Source organism: Ovis aries, chromosome 17, assembly GCF_016772045.2.
Source record: "Ovis aries strain OAR_USU_Benz2616 breed Rambouillet chromosome 17, ARS-UI_Ramb_v3.0, whole genome shotgun sequence".
Classification (NCBI taxonomy): domain Eukaryota; kingdom Metazoa; phylum Chordata; class Mammalia; order Artiodactyla; family Bovidae; genus Ovis; species Ovis aries.
Genome location: NC_056070.1, coordinates 37,173,111 through 37,194,170, shown reverse-complemented (window position 1 = coordinate 37,194,170; position 21,060 = coordinate 37,173,111). Strand labels below are relative to the sequence as shown.

The following is a 21,060-nucleotide window of genomic DNA, read 5'->3' as shown; positions in this document are numbered from 1 at the left end:
CTGAATATTTCCATTTTAATGACCTTTTCTGTGAGCCAGACTTGGAGCTGAGTCTCTGTAAATAGTCCTGGCCCTAAGACTAGTTTTTGAAGAGAAACATCAGCATTTGTATAACATTGTCTATGGGGTCGCACAAAGTCGGACACGACTGAAGCGACTTAGCAGCAGCAGCACAGCTTCCTATGGCAAAGATATGCAATGGAGATAACAAGAACATCAAAACACTTAAAAATGAAAACTGGAAGGTATCCAAAAAGGGGTTTGAAAAGATCGCATATTCTAGGAATCTAGAAACCCACAGAAATGTGCAAGACTATCTATATAACTAGAAAATGTAGACTTTCTTTACATTTTAAGAGTAAGACAGAATACGTAATTTCTCATCTCTATCTGAGTTTGAGGCCCTACACAAGCAGAACAAAGGCTTAGACAGATTTGTAACACTTGCAGAAGTATTCATTGCATAATGCAAAACAGAAATAGAGCACTGGACACTACATATGATCAAGGGATTAACCCAAGAAGATATAAACATTACAAATATATACACACCCAACACAGGAGCAATGCAATACATAAGGCAAAAGCTAACAGCTATTAAAGGGGGAACTGACAGTAGCACAATAATAGTGGGAACTTTACCACTCCACTCATACAAATGGGTAGATCATTGAAACAGACAATTAATAAGGAAACACAAGAATTAAATGATGTTATATCAGTTGGACATAATTGAGATCTATAGGGTATTTTATGCAAAAGAGTAGAATCATGCCTTGGTTAGTTTTAAAAAATTGAAATCATTTCAAGTAACTTTTCTGACCACAACACTATAAGATTAAATATCACCTACAGGAAAAAAAAATTGTAGAAAATAGAAACACATGTATGCTAAAGAATACATTTCTGAATGACCAACAGGTCACTGAAGAAATCAAAGAAATCCAAAAATATCTAGAAACAAAGGACAATGAAAACACAACTCAAAACCTATGGGATGCACTAAAAAGAGTGTTAAGAGGGAGTTTATAGAAATACAAGCCTATTTCAAGAAATAAAAGAAAACAAATAAACCACCTAATCTTACACATAAACCAACTAGAAAAAGAATAAGAAGAAAAACAACCGCAACAACAACAAAGGAAAAAAAATTAGTAGAAGAAAAGGAAATATAAAGGTCAGAGCAGAAATAAATGGAAATGAAATGAAGGAAAGTAGCAAAGATCAATAAATCTAAATGCTGGTTCTTTAAGAGGATAAACAAATTGACCAACCATTAGCCAGACTCATCAATAACAAAAGGGAGAAGACTCTAATCAGTAAAATTAAAAATGAAAAAGAAGTTATAACAGAAAATGCAAAATCAAAGAATCACGAGACTGATATGAGCAACTATGTGCCAATAAAATGGACAATCTGGAAGAAATGGACAAATTCTTAAAAAGCATAACTTTTCAAAACTAAAATGGAAAGAAATAGAAAATATGAACACACTAATCACAAGAATGGAAACAGAAACTATAATCAAAAAACTTCTGATAAAAAAAACCAAGGGCCAGATGTCTTCACAGATTAATTCTATCAAATATTTAGCAAAGAACTAAAACTTATCTTCAAACTCTTCCAAAAAATTGCAGAAGGAAGAACACTCCCAAACTCATTCTATAAAACCACTATCACCCTGATAACAAAACCAGTCAAAGATATTACAAAAAAGAATATTACAGGTCAATATCACTGATGAATATAGATGCAAAAGTCTTGAAAAAATACCAGCAAATAGAATGCAACAATAGAAGGATCATACATCATGATCAAGCAGGCTTTAACCCAGGGATGCAAGGATTCCTCAATATACACAAACCAATCAATGTGAAACACCATATTAACAAATTGAAATATAAAAATGTATGATTATCCCAAAAGATGCAGAGACAGCTTTTTGACAATATTCAACACACATTTATGATAAACAAAATAAAACAAACAAAAAAAACACACCAAAACTCCAGAAAGTAGGTGTAGATGTAACATCAGTTCAGTTCAGTCGATCAGTCATGTCTGATTCTTTGTGACACCATAGACTGCAGCACACCAGGTTTCCCTGTCCATCACCAACTCCCAGAGCCTACTCAAATGCATGTCCATTGAGTTGGTGATGCCATCCATCGTCTCATCCTCTGTTCACTTCTTCTTCTGCCTTCAATCTTTCCCAGCATCAGGGTCTTTTCTAATGAGTCACCTCTTTGCATAAGGTGGCCAAAGTATTGGAGTTTCAGCTTCAACATCAGTCATTCCAATGAATATTCAGGACTGATTTCTTTTAGGATGGACTGGTTGGATCTCCTTGCAGTCCAAGGGACTCTCAAGAGTCTTCAACACCACAGTTCAAAAGCATCAGTTCTTTGGTGTTCAGCTTGCTTTATACTCCAACTCTCACATCCATACATGACTACTGGAAAAACCACAGCCTTGACTAGATGGACCTTTGTTGGCAAAGTAATGTCTCTGCTTTTTAATATGTTGTCTAGGTTAGTCATAACCTTTATTCCAAGGAGTAAGTGTCTTTTAATTTCATGGCTGCAGTCACCATCTGCAGTGATTCTGGAGCTCCAAAAACTAAAGTCTCTCACTGTTTCCATTGTTTCCCCATCTATTCGCCATGAAGTGATGGGACCAAATGCCATGATCTTACTTTCCTGAATGAGTTTTAAGCCAACATTTTCACTCTTCTATTTCACTTACATCGACGTTCTTTACATATCTGAGGTTATTGATATTTCTCCCAGCAACATACCTTTACATAATAAAGGCCATATACCACAAATCCACAGCAAACATTATCCTCAATGTTGAAAACCTGAAAGCATTTCCTCTAAGAACAGGAACAAGAGCAGGGTGCCGCTTTTGACACTGTTATTTAACATTGTTCTAGATTTCCTAACCACAGAAATCAGAGAAGAAAAAGAGATAAAAGGAATCCAGATTGAAAAAGAAGAAGCAAAACTCTCACTGTTTGCCAGGGAGTGAAAGCCATTCAGTCATGCCCAACTCTTTGAGATCCCATGAAATTCTCTAGGCCTGAATACTGGAGTTGGTAGCCCTTCCCTTCTCCCAGGTTTGCAGATGACATGATACTATATATAGAAAACTTTAAAGATGCCACTAGGAAATTATTAAAGCTAATCAATGAATATAGTAAAGTTTCAGGATATAAAATTAATATACAGATATCTCTTTCAGTCCTATACACTACAATGAAAATCAGAAAGAGAAATTAAGGAAACAATCCTATTAACCATTGCAACAAAAAGAATAATATACAGAACTTAACCTCCCTAGAGAGACAAAAGACTTGTTTGTAGAAAACTTTAAGACACTGATGAAACAAATCAAAGTTGACACAAACGTATGGAGAGATATACCAAGTTTTTTGTATTGGAAGAATCAATATTGTGAAATGACTATATTACACAAAGCAATCTATAGATTCAATGAAATCCCTATCAAACTACCACTGGCATTTTTCACAGAACTAGAACAACCAAGTTCACAATTTGTTTGGAAACACAAAAGACCCTGAATAGCCAAAGCAATCTGACAAAGAGAAATGGAGCTGGAGGAATCAGCCTTCTTGATCTCAGACAATACTACAAAACTACAGTCATCAAGACAATATGGTCCTGGCACAAAGACAGAAATAGCGACTAATGGAACAAGATTAAAAAGCTCAGAGATAACCCTGCACACTTATGGACACCTTATCCTTAGAGAAAAGACAGACTCTTCAATAAGTGATGCTGGGAAAACTAGACAGCTAAATGTAAAAGAATGAAACTAGAACAATTACCAATTCCATAAACAAAATAAACTCAAAATGGATATAAAGACTTAAATGTTAAGGCCAGAAACTATAAAACTCTTGGAGGAAAACATAGGCAGTGCACTCTTTGACATAATGACAGCAAGATCCTCTTTGAACCACCTCCTAGAGTAATGGAAAAAAAAAAAAAAGGACCTAATTAAACTTAAAAGCTTTTGCACAGCAAAGTGAAAGTGGAGTCTCTCAGTCGTGTCCGACTCTTTGCGACCCCATGGACTGTAGCCTATCAGGCTCCTCCATCCATGGCATTTTCCAGGCAAGAGTGCTGGAGTGGACTGCCGTTTCCTTCTCCAGGGGATCTTCCTGACCCAGGAATCGAACCCAGGTCTCCCACATTGCAGGCAGACGCTTTACCGTCTGAGCCATAGGGCAAAGGAAACAGTAAACAACATGAAAAGACAACCCTCAGAATTCAGGAGAAAATAATTGCAAACCACACAACTGACAAACAATTAATCTCCAGAGTATAATGCAGATCCCATAGCTCAATATCAGAAAAAGAAATAGCCCATTCAATAAGTGGGTAGAAGACCCAAACAGACACTTCTCCAAAGAAGACATTCAGATAGCCAGTAAACACAGGAAATATGTTCAACGTCACTAATTATTAGAGTAATGCAAATCAAAACCCAATGAGGTATCACCTCGCACCAGTATGAGTGGCCATCATCAAAAAATCTGCAGACAATAAACGCTGAAGACAATGAGGAGACAAGGGAACCCTCTTGCACTGTTGGTAGGAATGTAAATTGATTCAGTCACTATGGAGAACAGTATGGAGACTCCTTAAAAAACTAGGAATAAAACTACATATGAAATACTGTTTCTACTACTGTGCATATACCCTGAGAAAACCATAATTGAAACTGATACATGTACTTCAGTGTTCATAGCAACAATATTTACAATAGCTAGGACATGAAAACCTAGATGTCCATTGACAGATGAATGGATAAAGATGTGTTACATATATACAATGAAATACTACTCAGCCATAAAAAAGAATGAATTTCAGTCAGTTTTAGTGAGGTGGATGAACCTAGAATTGTTATATAGAATGAAGTAGATAAGAAAGAGAAAAAAAATCATATATTAATGTATATATATGTTAAATCTAAAAAAATGGTATTGATGAACCTATTTTCGAGGAAGGAATGGAGATGTAGATATAGAGAATGGGCCTGTGGACGCAGTGGGGAGGGAGAGAGTTGGATGAATGGAGAAAACAGGATTGACATATATACAGTATAAAATAGATAGCTAATGAGAAATGCTATATATCAAGGAGCCCAGCCTGATACCCTGTGATGATCCAGAGTGATGGAATTGGGGGAGGAGGGTGACTCAAGAGGAGGCTGATATATGCCTAATTATGGCTTATTTGTGTTGCTGTATGGCAGAAACCAACAGAACATAGTAAAGCAATTTACCTCCAATCAAAAAAAAAAAAAAAAAAAAAAGAGCATCATGCCAAAGTCTGGAACACATATTGATTCAAAGCTTTTAATTAAGTCTCTATCCAGTAATTAGCTCAGCACTAGGTAGGTACCTGAGCAAAGACTGCAGTAACCACATAAGCAAAGTAAAGAAATTGGATGCATTAAACTTTAACAAAATTAATTAAAAAAAAAAAAAAACTTCTGTTCCCCAAAGGACACTATTCAAAAAGCTAAAAAATACCCTTCAGAGGAGAAAATATTTTTGAATTATTTGTTTCATAAGAATCTTGTATCCGAAATATGTAAAGAACTATATAACTGAACATTAAAAAGACACCTAATCAAATCAAAACAATGGATAAAGGATTTGAATAGTACATCTCAAGAAAGATTTACAAATGAGCAATAAGCACATAATTTAAAAAATCTAGCATCATTAGTCACTAGGAAAATGCAAATAAAAATCTCTATGAGATACAACTTAAAACTTGTTGGAATGGCTAAAATTAAAAAGATGGATAGTAACAATATTGGAAGGGTGTAGAAAAACAGGAAGCTTCAGACTTTGCTGATGAGAATTGTGCATATACTTTGGATCACAGTTTGGCAGTTCCTTAAAAAGTTAGAGAGTAATTATATGTATAAAAAATTCACTTCTAGGCATATACTTAAAAGAACAAAAACATAAGACTATACATAAGCTGAGCATGAATGTTCAAAGTAACCTAAAAGTGAAAATAACTCTAATACCTATGAACTGTTGAATGGACAAACATAAAATTATACATCTATATACAACAGAACAATTTTCTACTTAAAAGGAAAATATACAGATATATACTACAACATAAATGAATATCGAAAACACACTAAATGGAAAAATAAGTCTCAAATTGTATGAGTCTATTTGTATGAAATATTCAGAATGGCCAAATCCATACAGGTAGAGATTAGTGGTTATCAGGAGCTGAGGGGATGGAATGATGGGATACGACTTCTAATATATATGGAGTCATACTATTCTAAACTGTAATCACAATGATGACTGAAAACTTCTGTGAGTATACTAAGAACCACTAAATTACATATTTTAAAGGGGTTAGTTTTATCATATGAAGATTACATTTCAATAAAACTGCTATTAAAATAATTTATGCATGGAATACATAAATATTATAAATGTAATATATTAAAATAAAACTGTGTATCACCTTGTCTAATGACATCTTTATGAGTATGGAACAATTTATAAATCTAGAAAGAAGGAATAATCAATATGTTTACATAAAGAAGAAACACTCTGAACTACAAAATATTGTAAGCGTTAAAAGATAATAAACCACAGGATATCTATGCAAAATAAAAATAACAATGCATAAATGTATTTTAATTCTTAGTTGCAAAGCAGTTATGTCAGAAATTGCTCTAATTCAGAAATATTGACATATTCAACCTGTAAACCAAATCTATGAGAAGAGACTTCTAAAATCCAGCCATTTGATAGCAGAAGATACTGATAAGTCATTCCCTAAATCTCACTTGGCCCTTAATTAGTAAATAGTTTCAGGTTTGAAAAACTGGGCAGGCTTATTCCAGAATGTGGGCTTTAAACCCCTATACATGGTACCTACCTTGCCAATCATAGATTGACCTAGTGATTTAAAGAATAAAGAAGAAAGTGAAAACAAAATGTCCAAAACAGAGATCAAATATCCTGGTAGGTTTGAAGGAAAGAAGCTAGAAATACAGTGGAAGTGTATGACGAAAATGGAAGAAGGGAACCTGGACAGATCTGAGGTCACAAAACAACAGCGTTCAAAGTAAGTCAACAGTCTCCCTGCTTTCTCAACAACAGAAAATAAAGAAATAAGGTGTTGATTCACTCCCTCCTCTTAAAGTGTAATTTGTAATACCGCCTCTTAAGGCAACATTTATTCTCATGTTCTTATTGTTATAACAATTATATCTAAGCATTTATAATTTCCTTTCAATTTTTTTATAATGAAATGACTATTCATTGTTACCTCTTTTTCTCAACTGTAACTATTGGGTTGGCCAAAAAGTTCCTTAGGTCTTAAGTAAAAATAAAAGAGATATTTTCCATTCTCATTAAGAAATTTATTGAACATCTTCACCACTTTGTTTTGCAATCTTCTGCTATTTTTCAGGTGACTTTATAATTCCGTCTTCCCCAAACTTTTTATCTTTTTGAGCAAAGAACTGTTCCAGGTACCTTTTTCAGTCTTCCAGGGAATTGGAATTTTTTCCATTAAGAGAATTTTGTAAAGACTAAATAAATGGAAATTTGAAGGTCCAATGTCTGGTTAATAAAGCAGACAAATCAGAACTTCCTAGCCAAGCTATAAAAGTTTTTACCTCGTCATCAAAGAAACATGTGGTTTTGCATTATCTTAATGGAAGATTATGCATTTTCTGTTAAATAATTTTTGACACTTTTCATTAAGTGCTATTTTTATTTTGTCTAACTTGGAGCAGTACTTGTTGGGAAATAATTGCTTGGTTTTCCAGAAGGAGTTCATAATAGAGGATTTCCTTCCAATCCCAGAATATACACATCAATTTTGCATAAAGACTGGCCTTTGGTTTGGTTGGTGATGGTTCAGTTCTATTGCCTTACAATCTCTTTTTTCCCACAGTATGCACTTGTCATTGCCTGTCACAATTTGCTTTAAAAATGGAATATTTTCCTTATGTTTAGAGAATCATGTATGGAAATACAGTCAAGTGGCTTATTTTTTTGGCTTAACTTATGTGCAACCCAAACATCAAAGCAATTAACATAATCAAACAGGTATAAATGATTTCCAATGCTTGATTTGAATATTGGTTATCTCTCACATAAAATAATGTTGATTATGTTGATTGTTCTCAATGAATGTCTCAATTTGATCTCCATCAACTTCAACTGGTCTCCCAAATCATGGAGCATCACGCAGCAAGAAATCTCCAGGGCAAAACTTCACAAACCACTTTTGACAAAGTCGATTCATCATAGTACCTTCTTTATACACTGTACAATTCATTTTGTGTGTGTGTGTGTGTGTGTGTGTGTGTGTGTGTGTGTGTGTTTCGGTTACACTTTATCTTTCTTGAGATAATAAAGCATAATATGCCAAAAATGTTTTTGCTTCTGTATTCACTATTAAAATTGCTACACAAAAATTCACATATTTTGAATTTTTAATGCATACTGATACAGCAGCTCATAATACAATCTTACAAAAATGCTTCAAATGAAGTTCAAGAAAACTAAGCCCTACTAGAGCCATTTTGTGGAAAAAAAATGAGTGAATATTTTGGCCAACCCAATATAAGAGATTAGGCATATCATGTTTTGGCACCTCCCAGGGGGTCTCATGGACTTGCAGGAAAAGCCTTACATCTTGCCTGATAGGAGAGGATTTAGAGATTTAACCCTAACAAGAATGTCAGTGTGTGACACCAGTGTGTCATAGCATCCGTTACACGACCATGGGTTACCATTTAAAACAGGGATTCTACACCCCCACCTAGGCTACAGAGCAGAAATGCCAAACAGAAAGGCCAGAATTATTCCTCAGGTTAACACTGAAGCAGGTAGGTGACATGCAGTTGGTATAATATGGGGAAAAGCCAAATATCTGTAGAGATCAATTAAGGATTTAAAATATCTTGAGAAACATTATAAGCCAAACATAACTCTCAATAACCTGAAATGTAACAGTAAGATTCTTAGTTAACGTAAGGCAAGCAAGCACATAGAACATGGACTCCTCACAGCAGAATAGATTAAGGGAGACCAAGTCAGAACAAAGGTGAAATCCCTCACTGGACAAGAATAAACGGAAATCAGCATAAAAACCCAAAGTATGTCTAATATGTGTAATTACGTTTATATTTATTTATGCCAAAGTGCACACACATGTCTTAAAGGCAATTTTCAAATAACACTTTTTAAAAAACTTTTTATTTTTTACTGGAGTATAGCTGATTCCCAGATGGTGTTATTGGTAAAGAACCCACCTGCCAATGCAGGAGATGTAAGAAATGTGGGTTCGATTCCTGGGTTGGGAGGATCTCCTGGAGGTGGTCATGGTAACCCACTCCTGTATTATAGTCTGGAGGATCCCGTGGACAGCAGAGCCTGGCGGACTACAGTCCATGGGGTTGCAAACAGTTGGACACATCTGAAGTGACTTCGCAGGCATGCACATAGTTGATTTACATACAATGTTATGATAGTTTCAGATGAATAGAGCAAGAATTCAGCCATACACAAACTTACATCCATTATCTCCAAAACTCCCCTCCCATCCAGGCTGCCATATAACGTTGAGCAGCATCCCATGTGCCATAGAGTAGGTCCTCATATTTTTAAATATCCACAAAACCTGAAATAAACAACTTTTCCAGATGTTTTCCTACATAACTACCTAGAAAACACTGTCCTTTCCAGATTACTATAATCAAGATTCTTTCACCCAATGATGTGAAAATTTTCCAAGAATATAACCTTTGGAATGTTATTTTTCTATGTATTATTCTGCAATGTGAAGTCCCTTTAACTTAGATATTTTCTAAATTAGCATACTGTGTAACCCCTTCTAGTTTCTATATTTTTTCATATTTTTTCCTGTTTCTTTCAAGTAGAAGCAAAATCTTTCAGACTCAATTTGTTTCAATATATCATTTTATAATCACCTTCTCATATAGCATTTCTGAATAAACAAGAGTGTCCCACCCCTTCAGATGAAACACAGATTGCTTCACTACATTTATAATACAACTCAACAAATATTTATTGGACACTTGACTATGTCACATGCTGTGATAAATAATTTAAATAAATTACCAAATTTTAACCTTAAGCAACTTTTTAAAAATGTTCTACTGTTAGCTTCATTTTATATAGAAGAAAATTGAAATATGCTGATAATTTGCGGATGATCTGAGATCACCAACTGCTATGGTCTGAATGTTTGTGTGCCTCACCACACACTTCATCTGCTGAAATCCTAAAACTTAATGTGACAGTGGGCCTTTGGAGGTTTATTAAATTGTGAGGGTGGGGACCTTAAGCATGGTTTTCATGTTATTGTAAAAGAGACTGCACAGAGATGCCTTAGCCATTCCTTGCTTTGAGGACACAGGAGGAGGACTCTGGTGTTGAACTGGGAAAAGGGTATCTTACTCAGAAGACTAATGTGTGGATGCCTTGTCTTGAACTTGGCCTCAGAACTGTGAGAAATACTTTTTTGTTGTTTATACCATCGAGCCTGTAGTCTTTTGTAACAGAAGCCCAACAGAATAAGACATCAACCAAACAAAGGGGTCTAAGATTAACACCCAAATGGTCACATTACAGAACAGAACTCTTGTTATTATGCAATCGTTCAATGTTTCTTTAATTTGTTACAATATCGCTTATGCCTCATGCTTAGTTGTTGTTTTTTTGTTTGTTTGTTTGTTTGTTTTTTCGTTTTTTTGCTACCAGGCATTTTAGCTCCCCAGTTCAGTTCAGTTCAGTCTCTCAGTTGTGTCCAACTCTTTGCGACCCCATGAATCGCAGCACACCAGGCCTCCCTGTCCATCACCAACTCCCGGAGTTCACTCAAACTCACGTCCATCGAGTCAGTGATGCCATCCAGCCATCTCATCCTCTGGGGTCCCCTTTTTCTCCTGCCCCCAATCCCTCCCAGCATCACAGTATTTTCCAATGAGTCAACTCTTCACATGCGGTGGCCAAAGTACTGGAGTTTCAGCTTTAGCATCATTCCTTCCAAGGAACACCCAGGGCTGATCTCCTTTAAAATGCACTGGTTGGATCTCCTTGCAGCCCAAGGGACTCTTAGAAGTCTTCTCCATAGTTCAACACCACAGTTCAAAAGCATCGATTCTTCAGCCCTCAGCTTTCTTCACAGTCCAACTCTCACATCCATACATGACCACTGGAAAACCATAGCCTTGACTAGAAGGACTTTTGCTGGCAAAGTAATGTCTCTGCTTTTGAATATGCTATCTAGGTTGGTCATAATTTTTCTTCCAAGGAGTAAGCGTCTTTTAATTTCATGGCTGCAGTCAACATATGGACTTCCCTGGTGGCTCAGACGGTAAAGCATCTGTCTACAATGCAGGAGACCCGTGTTCGAGCCCTGAGTTGGGAAAATCCTCTGGAGAAGGAAATGGCAATCCACTCCAGTACTATTGCCTGGAAAATCCCATGTACAGAGGAGCTTGGTAGGCTACACTCCATGAGGTGGCAAAGAGTCGGACATGACTGAGTAATTTCACTTCACTTCACTTCAGTCACCATCTGCAGTGGTTTTGGAGCCCCCCAAAATAGTCCATACTCTTTCCACTGTTTCCCCATCTATTTGCCATGAAGTGATGGGACCAGATGCCATGATCCCCAATCAGGGATCAAACCCACACTTCCTGCATCGGAAGGCAAAACTTTAACCAGTGAACCTCCAGGGAAGTCCCACACAATTCTTAAACCATATTCTTGTCCCAATTATTCATTATTTTAGGGAAACTTCAAAATTACTTGTGGAGTTTTTTCATACCATTACATCAACCCTATACTTTACCTCCATCCTGATTCATCATTTCTACTCTTTTCATATTTCATTTTCTCAGCAGTTTTTCCAATCTTAAATAGATTAAAACAACTGTGTGATTTGGATGCTTGGCCACGGTTGAAAGTTATGGCTTTAGAACAGATACTACTTGAATTCAGAGACAAAATTTGCACTTATTTTAAATCCCCATCACACCTTTATAATCTTGCTGCAAATAGATTCTCCATAAATATTTCTTCAGTGATTAAATCTTTATGAACCTCTATACCATTAGAAAGTCGCCTCAAGGCACTAATGTCTGGAAAGTCAATACAAAATAAAAAAACACCTAAAATCACTTATTTTGTTGAGCTGATTGCTTATATTCTTAAAGGCAGCACAAAAGGGAAATAGAAAAAAGGAAAATCTGCAGCACATTTCTAAAATTTAAATAGTTTATAGCTACTATTTATTGACTATAATCAATGGTTTAAGGGTAGTAATGGCAAAGTTTAATCACCTGCAGATGACAGGCAGTGATCATTCAGGATGTACATGGCAATAAACATAAGGTCAGATTATACCAGAATAAAACAGCAGAATTTAAGGCCTGCATTTATCCATACACATTTGTTATGATTAAAAGATAAATCCCATCCATTAGAAAATGGTACATTTTGAACTTAAGTGTACTTTCCTATTTCATATTATGCTTTTACTGATTGTTTCAAATTATATGGTCCCAGTATTACTAGACTTTAAATGAGGTTTTCCATGTAATATACGCTGTTTCGATATACACAGACATTAATTTCCTTTCTAATTTCAGTTACGCTAGTATGCTGTTACTTTGTAATGTTGCGAAAGTTATTTTACTAGATTTTTATGTATACAAAATATATTTTTATAAAATAGTAATAAAAGCAATTTAAGATAGGATCTATATATTGAAATTGATGGAAGTTCTATAATCTCATAATTTATATGGTTTTCTAAAAATCATGGAAGTTTCTTTCCAGTCTTTTTCCTTAGATGTTTAATCTATCACCAATTAAAAGCACAGAGTATGATAAAGTCAAATAATAAAAATTCAATTTGGTCAATACACTTCTTTTAATACCTTTTTTCTTAAAGCAAAGAATTTAATGTATCAATTTAAAGAACTGGAATAGAACAGTAAACTAATATGAGTGGGAAATACTTTGAAAAACAAACACAAAACAAAATTTTGATTATTGGTAGAAAAATCAAAATGATAAAAAAAACTGTGACTAACAATATTATTTGGGATATATGTAAATAATTATATAAATTATATTTCATCTCCTTAAGAAAATTGCTCACAAAAAGTCTCCATCAATATAATAGTAAGTAATAAAAATAAGCAAAAATATCAATCACTGTTACAGAACCACTCTTCAAGGTATTTTGCATACATGCAGTCAGATGTGCCTTGAAACTGACAAAGTTCACGTTTCAGAGCCCTTCATTTGTGCAAGTCCCTCCCAAGGGCCCGACAGTAGCCATGGAATGTGTTTATATGGACATATATTTCTGTGAAATTTAGAAACATAGTTATAATTTTCTGTGATTTCTTTTTCTGCTGGAATTAATATCCTATGTTTTAACTAATTGTCAATTATAATTTTTGTCCTATTCCTTATACAGAGCATCTTCAAAATGTAGGTACTCTAAAACATAAAGATCCATATAACTTTGAACTGTAATATATTAATTAACCATATTAATTACTCGCATTGACAATATGTTTTACACACAAAGAAACAGAGGTCAGGAGGGTTGAGTAACTTCTCTATGAAGGAAGGCTATTAAGCTAATAACACAATAGTCATAACTAGGCCACCTGAATCTGGTTCTAAGGTCACACTTACTGGCCCAAGTGTCTTCATGGATGCATCCCCAATCTCAGGGTCATATGTATTTAGGGTGCAGTACTGCTCAATTTACATAAAGTCCAAAATAGGCAAAAATAAACTGTGCCTTAGATAAATACCTTTATGGTAAGAATAAAAAGAATAGCTCATGGTATGAGCTATGGCTCATGGTAGGAATTATAACTGAGTAAAAGAAAACTATAATGAGGAGGAATCTACAAAGGCTTCAAGTGTGTTTGTCATACTATATTTTTAAATGAGTATCGAGTCTATAGTTATCCATGTATTATTTCACTTTAAATTGTACACACCTCAGACTTATCCTTATTTAAGTGTAAATAAACTGTTTTTTGAAATATTAAAAAAGTAAAATAAAAAAAAATACTAGGATGTCTCTAGGCAGATAAGTGGCCATCTGCTAATACAGGGGACACATGTTTGATCCTGGTCCAGGAAGATTCCACGGGCCATGGAGCAACTAAGCCCATGCATCACAACTACTGAGCCCACGACCTAGAGCCAGTGCTCTGCAACAAGAGTGGCCGATGCAATGAGAAGCCCATGCACCACAAGGAAGAACAGCGGATGCTCTCTACAACTGGAGAAAACGTGCCTGCAGCGACAAAGACTCAGCCCAACCAAAAATAAATAAATAAATAAAATTTTAAAAATATCTACTAAATGTTAAATCAATACACTTCAAGTACATAGCTCCCCCTAAGTGTATGTAGAAATTCTCAAAATATCTTATTACTTTAAATAGAGAGGAATGGCACTTCTTAATTTAGTGAACTAAAACCATTTAGATTTTAAGCTATATTTTGGTGTATTTCAAAGAGAATAAATACTTATTTTGGTTTCCTCAAAAATATTAACGACATAATAACCAAAGGTACCTGGAAGCTGATGACTTTTATGTAATTAATGAATTAATGATATGTATTATGGCTCCATCTTACGACAGATATATGAAAAGTGTACTAATCCAACAAGAAGAAGAATCTGGGCCACCTGCAAAATCACATTCTTCTTAAACCTATCAGAGTGCTGACTTCTTTGAAAAGCAATAACGAGGGAAATATGGGGAGAGGTGAAGTAAACCTCCAGACAGACAAGACACAGGCAATCATTCACCTTGCCCAGAGCATTGCAATGACACAAGGCAGGCATCTGCACAGGTACTAAAGGTTATCAACTAACTTCTTAGGGAACCGCTGAAAGCTGAGCAGCCACAGCTGTGAGAATAGAGAGTCCTGGGAGCACGGACACTTGCAGCCCCTTCTCCATGGACCAGCAGTTTGCTCCTGGAAAGACTGGGGGCAGGAGAGAGCAGAAGAAGCATGCCTCCCATAACAGCACTGCTGAGAGAAAAAACAATTCTTACCTGGATCCTTCTCCCCGATGGAATAAATTCTTAAGCTGCTGAAAAAGGGCAGCAAATCCTGTCACTTTCAGTGGGTGAAAACTCACGAGCTTGGGTGAAGGAGAGGGGCAAGAAAGCCTCCTAGTTTCAGATATTTAAAGAGCCTTTACTACTGGCGCTTCCCTGGTGGCACAGCTGGTAAAGAATCTGCCTGCAATACGAGAGACCCGGGTTGGGAAGAACCCCTGGAGAAGGGACCAGCTACCCACTCCAGTATTCTGGCCTGGAGGATTCCATGAACTGTATAGACAATGGGGTCGCAAAGAGTCGGACATGACTGAGCTACTTTCACTACCACTGGAGGAAGACAGCACCACCGAGGAAACTTGGCTCAAATGACTCAGAGACACATGAAATGCCTAAATCTGATGCTGAATGAGGAAACTGTAGAAAACTTTGCTCCTCACCGCCCAGGATAAGGCGCTCCAAGAAACCAGCAGCAGGAGACTAATGGAGGGACAAGAGTGTTGAGAGATGAAGGTGCAGGCTCATAGGGAGCACCTAAAACTGAACGTGGACCAGACACAACCAGAAGGTGCTCAGATATTCCGTCCATCTGCTCCCTCCCTAACCACAAGGTAACACTGAAGGAATCTGAGGCTCACAGTGCATTGACAGTAATTGCCACAACCAACAAAACTGAAACAGAGCTCCTCAATAAATGCCAAGCAGGAAGAGAGACATGTCTATGCCCAGGCGCAAATAATATTTACCTTGATCTCTGGCACCCGACAGAGTATGTAGATTTAAACTAAAAGTTATGAGATGTGGAAAGGAAAAATAATCTGCTGTTGAGAGACAAAACAAACAACAAGAACTAAAAATCAGACAGGGGATTTAAAATGACTGTGATTAATACGTTACAAGCGCCAATGGAAAAATCTTGAAGACATTCCTGAATAGATGGGTAATTTCAGCAGAGAAACGGCAACAATAAGAAAATGTCAAAGGGCATGCTGGAAATAAATTTACCCCCCATACACAGTAACAGAAATGAAGAATATCTCTGACAGGCTCATCAGTAAAGCTGACACATCCAAGGAAAGCCTTGGTGAACTTGAATATAGGTCAATACACATTACTCAGATGGAAACAAAAGAGGAAATTATTGAAAACATTCTTAAAAGAACAGAGTACCCAAAAGATACTGGCCCATATCAGTGTAAAATATGCTTACTTGAAGCCTCAGAAATAAAAGAGAGCGAGAATGGAGAGGAAAACATTTGAAAAATGAATGGTTAAGAATTTTCCATAGATAATGAACTAAAATGTAACCTATAAATACTGGGTTGGTCGAAAAGTTCATTCAAGTTTTTGTATAAGATGTTATAGGTAAACCCGAATGAAGCTTTTGTCCAATCCAATATATTCATACTGCTAAAGGCCAAAGGTAAAGAGAAGTATTAAAATCTGTCAGATAAATGTACACAATCATCTTCAGGAGATGGAGTCTCCTAGGTTTTTGAGATCAGGTGGTAACCACAGTAAAGATATCACATGCCTGAAAAATTTATCTTTCAATGAGAGAAGTGAGGGATGAAAGAAGGAGATTAAGAAAAATCAGTGAAGAGAGGTAACAAGGTCAGTTTTCCATCACAAAACTTACTTTTCCTGGCTAGGAAAATTTGGATCACCCAGTAGTCCATAGCTTTATTATAAAAATCAGGCAATCATTCAGTTGATCATATGAGCACATATGTTTGCTTTGCTGCTCAGTCACTCAGTCATTCCCAACTCTTTGTGACCCCCAAAGCTGTAGCCTGCCAGGCTCCTCTGTCCATGGGATTTTCCAGGCAAGAATACTGGAGTGGGTTGCCAATTCCTACTCCACGGGATCTTCTTGACCCATAGATTGAACCCACATCTCTTGCATCTCCATATAAATAAAATATAAACACAATTTTTTTAAAATGACCAGATTCAGGTGCTAATATATATTCAAGTGATAAAACTATCCATTTATTGGTATTTGTACTCAATATGCATTTCTTATGGTTTTCTTGCAATAACGTTTGTTCCTTACTTTCAATGTGGTTTTGATAATTATCTTTCCAGGTTGATTTTAATGTTCCATTAAATTGAGTTTAATACTCATTGATAGCTATTTTACATATCATGAATTAAATTGGCAAATAATATTGTGCTGAATCTATTCAGAATTACTACCATGAATTATCAGTTTTGAATCAAAAGAAATTTGGAAACTTGAAAAAAGCAAGCACATCATTCAAGAAATAATCATTACTTTGCCGACTAAGGTCTGTCTAGTCAAGGTTATGGTTTTTCCTGTGGTCATGTATGGATGTGAGAGTTGGACTGTGAAGAAGGCTGAGCACCTAAGAATTGATGCTTTTGAACTGTGGTGTTGGAGAAGACTCTTGAGAGTCCCTTGACCTGCAAGGAGATCCAATCAGTCCATTCCGAAGGAGATCAGCCCTGGGATTTCTTTGGAAGGAATGATGCTAAAGCTGAAACTCCAGTACTTTGGCCACCTCATGCGAAGAGTTGACTCATTGGAAAAGACTCTGATGCTGGGAAGGATTGGGGGCAGGAGAAGAAGGAGGCGACAGAGGATGTGATGGTTGGATGGCATCACGGACTCGATGGAAATGAGTCTGAGTGAACTCCGGGAAATGGTGATGGACAGGGAGGCCTGGCGTGCTGCGATTCATGGGGTCGCAAAGAGTTGGACACGACTGAGCAACTGAACTGAACTGAACTGAACAGAAAGCATAGGGTGATTTGAACATGGAAATTTTAATCAAAACGATAAACTATAACAAGTAATTGTCTATAAATAAATAAAGGATATTCCATAACCCTTAGAGATAAGATGGGGAAGCCCAGGAAGAGACTCTTTTTTGTAGAGGGTGCCTCATTAGAGAGCAGAGAAATTCACTGAGACTGCAAAGTCTCCCAGGGTTCCCCTTTTGGGAACACCCCACTGAAAAACCACTATGGCATTGCTAGAGAAATCTGCCCATGGGGGTTACCCTGAGCTGCTACAAATCAGGTAATTTTGGAGCCCAGAGCTGGAGGAGCTGTGTGTTCCTCTGAAGCCTACACACTGAGAAATTTGCACTTAGTGCAGGAGCCTGTCTAGAAAAACACACCAAATTTGGGAAAGAAACCCCTTCCTTACTCTAGTTACCCTCTGCTAACAATGCATGCCATCTGCTGCCAGAGAAAAATTTATGAGGTCTAGATGTATTATTCCAGGGCCATCATTTAAGGGTGATTTGCAGAAAAGAGTCAATGCATCAATAACCAGTACATCAAATTTTAATATCTCTCAAGAAAAACGCCAATTTGGAAAATTATTGGTCAGCTCTATGGCTGACTGAATGTCACACATTTTGCACTACATACACTTTCTATTCTAATTATTCACCAATAATAAGGGAAAAGAAAAAGTTAATGCACAGAGAATAAATTCAAAAGCATCTTGGAGATGGTTACATCAGGATTTTCAATTTGTGAAAACTCACCAAACTGTTCACTGAAGGTTTATGTAGCTGTCTTTATCATTTCCATATTTCAGTAAAAACTTTAAAATAAACAATACATGTTGCAAAGTTTAGTTTCTGATTATGTCGCCTGTGCAGGGCACTCCATAGAATTCACATACTTAACCCTATTGACACATTTTATTTCTCTATATTTCAATTGGCTATTTAATTGCAATAACTCTTAATTGAAAATAACTTTATTTCCAGATTCTAAATCAAGGTTTGTTCAAAAAATAATACAACAATTATCTTATTTTGGAAGTAAATACTTGCCAATCATTCAAAATATGTTTCTTTTTAATGAGTTCTTACATCTTCCTTGTTTATCTCTAAAAGAAGATAATTGCCATTATAAATACTATCAGGAAACTGCTTCCAACAGTATTAATTAACTTATGGTAAAGATCAAATGACTCACATCTCATTCATTAAGTTCTTTTTTTACATAAAATGACATATATTTTACTTACAATATGTTAGTTTCAGGTGTATAGCATAGAAACCCAACATTTTTATAGGTTGCAATTTATACAAAGTAATTATAAAATATTGACTATATCCCTTGTGTAACTTACTTATGTTATGCATAGTAGCTCATGCCCTTTAATCCTCTTCACCCATTTTGTCCCTTTCCCCAATCTTTCTCTACTCTGGAAACCACCAGTTTGTATCTGCGAGTCTGCTTCTGCTTTGTTATATTTGTTCCTTTCTTTTTTTCAATTCCACATATACTTGAAATCATGCCCTTCATTGACATCAACTTGGAGACCCAACTCTTGTCTCCAAAGTGAAAATTGAACTGTCTTCACCTTTCAAGAGAGGATCATTCCCTGTTTCAGAAGACAAGTCTTCTCAACAGCCTTGTTATCAAATGCATAAACCCAGCTGAAACCATCCAAGACCGGTCAGTTCAAAGCTTACCCATAAGCTTTTCACAATTAAATTCAAACTTGATACTTCATATGGTTACTTTGCTGGATGAAATCAGTTCAAGCTGTCAAGAACTGAGAATGGTCTGATATTTTTTCATACTTACAAGCAAATAAGTAAGCCTGACACAGTTTTGTGAATGCTGGCAGAAGACAAGAGGTTCCTGGATCAGAGACAAATGGCTTTATTTCTCATGGCACAGCAAGGTGCATGAGTTTCAAACTTGCATCAGCTCCCCCTGACCCCTATTCCCATGGGAGCCCTGTGAATGCTGTAGACAGTAAACAAACCTGTACTCTGCTTTGCGAATAGCAATATTTCTATCTTCAAGGACTGTGTATCCTTACACGTATAGCTCAGAACACAAACTGGAAATGCCTCTGCTCACAAGCCATGCAAAACTATGACACCTGTGGGCCATTTTGTCTTAATGTATTCTCATACTAACGAGAATCTTGAAGATTACATTTTGAAATAAACATTTTATTTATTTTATCAGAACAGTACATGTATGTGTCAGAAAACTTCAATTTCAATAGACAAAATTATGCCTGCTAATTATGCCAATTAAAAATATACTAGTTTATTGAAACTCTTCTTGCTAACAACAAAATAGTTAAAAATCTGAGGTTTTAAAAATATTGAAAGAGTGGCTTCCCCTCTTTTGGGTTGCATTTCTAAGTTCAGTCATGTTGGACATTTTGAAAGTGATTCTTTGGATGTGTAGGAGTTACATGTGCTCAAATCAGAAAAATAAAGCTTTATTATAGAATCCTTAAGCTAGCCATAGCAATAAAGATGACTAACTCAGAGGTGTGTGTGTGCAAGCTCATTCGTCTCTGATTCTTTGCAACCACATGGACTGTAGCCTGCCAGGCTCTTCTGTCCATGGAATTTTCAGGCAATAATACTGAAGTGGGTAACGATTTCCTCCTCCAGGGGATCTTCCCAGCTCAGGGATCAAACTGATGTCTCCTGAACTGGCAAGTGAATTCTTTACCACTGGCATCTCCTAGATGTACATCATACATAACATCCAAAATCAGTTATATCCCTTCACCATTCCCAACATGTGCTGCTGGTTTCAGAAGAAACGCGATTCTAGCCATGTTATAACCAACTTTGCTTTAAAATTGAGAAATCTGAGGTGAATGCATGACTGAGACCAATAAGTAGAATTCAGGTTTCTGAAATACAGTGAAGTACTGCTCTAAATATGAGGAAAGGGAGGACCATTTCCTTAGGGACAACCTTGCTCCTCTCATGGAAACCTACTCTAGATGTCACAGAAAGAGCTGGAAAACCAAGATTCTGCACAAACCTCCTTGAAATAATTATATAGTTGCTTACATATTGATATACAATTAACATTGCATTTATTTCCTCTCTAACATATTTTATTCATATTTTGGTTGTACATT

The 21,060-nt window shown here is 36.2% G+C and overlaps 1 protein-coding gene across 4 annotated transcripts in view; it reads right to left on the bottom strand.

Annotated features, from left to right (window-relative positions):
- The window catches only part of FSTL5 (follistatin like 5), a 937,018-nt gene that overhangs the window by 222,489 nt on the left and 693,469 nt on the right, over window positions 1-21,060 (bottom strand). The window lies entirely within an intron of this gene.